This window comes from Brassica oleracea, chromosome C5 (genome assembly GCF_000695525.1).
Source record: "Brassica oleracea var. oleracea cultivar TO1000 chromosome C5, BOL, whole genome shotgun sequence".
In the NCBI taxonomy this organism is placed as follows: domain Eukaryota; kingdom Viridiplantae; phylum Streptophyta; class Magnoliopsida; order Brassicales; family Brassicaceae; genus Brassica; species Brassica oleracea.
The window spans coordinates 43,714,610-43,719,463 of NC_027752.1; positions in this window are offsets into that span (position 1 = coordinate 43,714,610).

Below are 4,854 nucleotides of genomic sequence, written 5' to 3' on the forward strand. Positions count from 1 at the left end.
TTTTTCGGTAAATGCTCTATATACTGAAGTCTATGATCTTTAGTGTTCTTTTAAAATTTCTAAACACATTATATATTTGTATTAATGTATATTAAACTCTATTTCATGGTACATGGGCATCGTTTGCATTTTTGGTCAATTAATTTAGTAAAACTTCATAATAACCCCTAAATTTGTGGACTAACGACTATAAAATGGCAATTCTGAAGAAAAAATGGAAACAACAAAGGTTCCAAAACTCTTTGACATTCATCGTATGTTAGTGAAGGATGTAACTATGCATTAAATCAGTATTTTCATATTTTTAATTAATTCTCAAAATCTACGTGTAAACCCCTACGAAAATATAGTGTTTTTTCGGTAAATGCTCTATATACTGAAGCCTATGATCTTTAGTGTTGTTTTAAAATTTCTAAACATATTCTACATTTGTGTTAATGTATATTAAACTCTCATTCATGGTACATGGGCATCGTTTCAATTTTTTTCAAATAATTTAATAAAACTTTTTAATACTCCCTAAATTGGTGAACTAACCACTATACAATAGCTATTCTCTAGAAAAACGGAGACAACAAAACTTCTAAACCTCTTTGGACTTCATCATATGTTAGTGAATGATGCAACTATTCATTAAACAGTATTTTCATATTTTTGAATTTTTCTCAAAATCTATGTGTTAACTAACCCCTACGAAAATGTTGAATTTTTCGGTAAATGTTCTGTATACTGAAGCCTATGATCTTTAGTGTTGTTTTAAAATTTCTAAACATATTCTACATTTGTGTTAATGTATATTAAACTCTCATTCATGGTACATGGGCATCGTTTCAATTTTTTTCAAATAATTTAATAAAACTTTTTAATACTCCCTAAATTGGTGAACTAACCACTATACAATAGCTATTCTCTAGAAAAACGGAGACAACAAAACTTCTAAACCTCTTTGGACTTCATCATATGTTAGTGAATGATGCAACTATTCATTAAACAGTATTTTCATATTTTTGAATTTTTCTCAAAATCTATGTGTTAACTAACCCCTACGAAAATGTTGAATTTTTCGGTAAATGTTCTGTATACTGAAGCCTATGATCTTTAGTGTTGTTTTAAAAATTTTAAACACAATCTACATTTGTATTAACGTATATTAAACTCTCTTTCATGGTACATGGACATCATTTTAATTTTTTTTAAATTAATTTAGTAAAACTTCATAATCCTTTATATACTAAAGCGCAAGTCATCTGGCGAATCAGATTTTGACACATATACAATTGAAAAATTATATTTAAAATAATAAAGCAAAATTAAAAATAAATAAAAAGATAAACACGTTCTAACCAAAATACGTGTCAATTTGCAATATATTTATTTTATAAGTAACTACTAAATGACTAAATCAAAATATCCCACACCTTCACTCCACGATCACCAATCACCACTCCACTATCACCAGCACTCTCTGGAAAACTACCTTTATTCCATCGTTTATATTTGTGAAATGATTTTTCTCTCATACCTTTATAAGCATAATGATTCATGTTCAAAACAGAAAAAGACCATTTTCTCTCCTCTTCAAATCCACAAATCCAATGTTGGCATGCAACGTTTCCATTTGAGGTAAATTGGCATTTGGTAAATATATCACATTCTCAGTTTCTCTTGATCTCACTCTTTTCTTTACTACTCCCACTACAACCTCTGTATATCGAACATCTAAGAACTCAGGCTTGTGTATCATTTTTCTAAATCTAAAAATCTAAGACAGAGGAGGCGAAATATACACACCTGCATCCAACAAAAACAGAACCAAAGAGGTAAGAGTACAAAAGGCAAGCTCGGCTTAATTAAACCAGAACGAAGCATTATTAGGCCCTACAATCAAGCAAATGAAATTACAAAGAAAATGAAGGAGGGTTCTCTGCAACAAACGTGACACAAGAGCAGAATCGTGCCTAATCTGGAAATCAGTGGTATCCTATGATTCTCTCTCTCTCAATTTTTTTTGTGTGCTAATTCTCTCTCTCTCAAGTTACTCTTAAATATCTATATTTTGTTTTCGTTATTTTGTTTTCGTAGCAGTAACATGTTTGAAGAAATCCCATCCCAAGGCTAACATAATGATATGATGCAGTTTTCAAAATTTGTGGAATGACAAAAAAAACTAACATTTACCAGGGAGAAGGAGTGTCAACAACTTATTTTTTTGGTCTAAATGTTAAGAGAGTGTCAACAACTTCGACGAAGCAAATTAGTTGTTTACAAATCCGTTTGTTTCTAATGGAGCATATTGGTATACAAAAATGCAAGTCCATTCTAGAAAAACGGTCCAAATGTGTTTATTTCATTGTTTTAATTTTCAGTAGATCAAATCTAAGGAACATTTAGTTTTAGAAATTATTCAATTAAAAAAACTTAAAATAAAACTAAACTTGTCAAATATACTTATACTATATTTTGTGTGTTCTTATATGTATATTATTTTTTATTACGAAACTACTTCTATACATGCATCTCTTCTTTTCGAATAAAATCAAAATAGTTGTTTTAACATTTTCAACTATTTTGTTTTAAAGGAGCCACTTTTAATTTTAGTTGTGATATTATTTAGCTATAGAAAATGCGACTAAAACAATATCTACTTTCGTTAAATTTTTTAAAAAATGATAATTTAAATGCAAGTCAATATTGATCCGTGCGTAGCACGGGGTGATATACTAGTGTTCCCTAAATTGGTGAACTAACCACTATAAAATCGCTATTCTCTAGAAAAACGAAGACAACAAAGGTTCTAAACCTATTTGAACTTCATCATATGTTAGTGAAGGATGCCACTATGCATTAAAACAGTATTTTCATATTTTTTGAATTTTTCTCAAAATATATGTGTTTTGACCCCTACGAAAATATTAAATTTTTCGTTAAATGTTCTATATATTGAAGCCTATTTTAATGTTGTATTAATATATATTAAACGCTCTTTCATGGTACATGAACGTCGTTTTAATTTTTTTCCAATTAATTTAATAAAACTTCATAATACTCCCTAAATTGGTGGACTAACCACTATAAAATCGCTATTTTCTAGAGATACAGAGACAAAAAAGTTCCAAACTTCTTTGATCTTCATCATATGTTAGTGAAAGATGCAACTATGCATTAAAACAGAATTTTAATATTTTTAATTTTTTTCTAAAAATCTATATATGTGTTAACCCCTACGAAAATATTGAGTTTTTCGGTAAATGTTCTATATACTAAAGCCTATGATCTTTAGTGTTGTCTTAAAATTACTAAACACATTCAACATTTGTATTAATATATATTAAACTCTCTTTCATGGTACATGGACATAGTTTTCATTTTTTGTCAATTAATTTAGTAAAACTTCATAATAACCCCAAAATTGGTGGACTAACCACTATAAAATCTCTATTTTCTAAAGAAACTGAGACAACAAAAGTTTCAAACCTCTTTGACATTCATCATATGTTAGTGAATGATGCAACTATGCATTAAAACAATATTTTTCATATTTTTAAATTTTTCTGAAAATCTATGTGTTAATCCCTACGAAAATATTGAGTTTTTCGGTAAATATTCTGTATACTAAAGCTTATGATCTTTAGTGTTGTTTTAAAATTTCTAAACACATTCTACATTTGCATTAACGTATATTAAACTCTCTTTCATGGTACATGGGCAACGTTTTCATTTTTTGTCAATTAATTTAGTAAAACTTCATAATACTCCATAAATTGGTGGACTAACCACTATAAAATCTCTATTTTCTAAAGAAACTGAGACAACAAAAGTTTCAAACCTCTTTGACATTCATCATATGTTAGTGAATGATGCAACTATGCATTAAAACTTATTTTCATATTTTTTTGATTTTTTCTCAAAATATAAGTGTTAACCCCTACGAAAATATTGAATTTTTCGTTAAATGCTCTATATACTGAAGCCTATGATCTTTAATGTTGTTTTAAAATTTCTAAACACATTCTACATTTGTATTAATGTATATTAAACTATCTTTCGTGGTACATGGACGTCGTTTTAATTTTTTGTCAATTAATTTAATAAAACTTCATAATACTCCCTAAATTAATGGACTAACCACTATAAAATCGCTATTTTCTGGAGATACGGAGACAATAAAAGTTCCAAACCTCTTTGATCTTCATCATATGTTAGTGAAGGATGAAACTATGCATTAAAACAGAATTTTCATATTTTTTAATTTTTCTAAAAATCTATGTGTTAAACCCTTACGAAAATATTGAGTTTTTCGGTAAATATTCTATATACTGAAGCCTATGATCTTTAGCGTTGTTTTAAAATTTCTAAACACATTCAACATTACTATTAATGTATATAAAAATCTCTTTCATTGTACATGGACATAGTTTTCATTTTTTGTCAATTAATTTAGTAAACTTTCATAATAACCCCTAAATTGGTCGACTAACCACTATAAAATCGCTATTTTCAAGAGAAACGGATAAAACAAAAGTTTCAAACCTCTTTGACCTTCATAATATCTTAGTAAAATATGCAACTATGCATTAAAAGAGTATTTTCATATTTTTTATTTTTTCTCAAAATCTATATGTTAACAACCCCTACGAAAATATTGACTTTTTCGGTAAATGCTCTATATATTGAAGCCTATGATCTTTAGTGTTGTTTCAAAATTTTTAAACATATTATACATTTGTATTAATGTATATTAAAATCTCTTTCATGGTACATGAACATCGTTTTATTTTTTTTGTCAATTAATTTAATAAAACTTCATAATACTCCCTAAATTAATGGACTAACCACTATAAAATCGCTATTTTC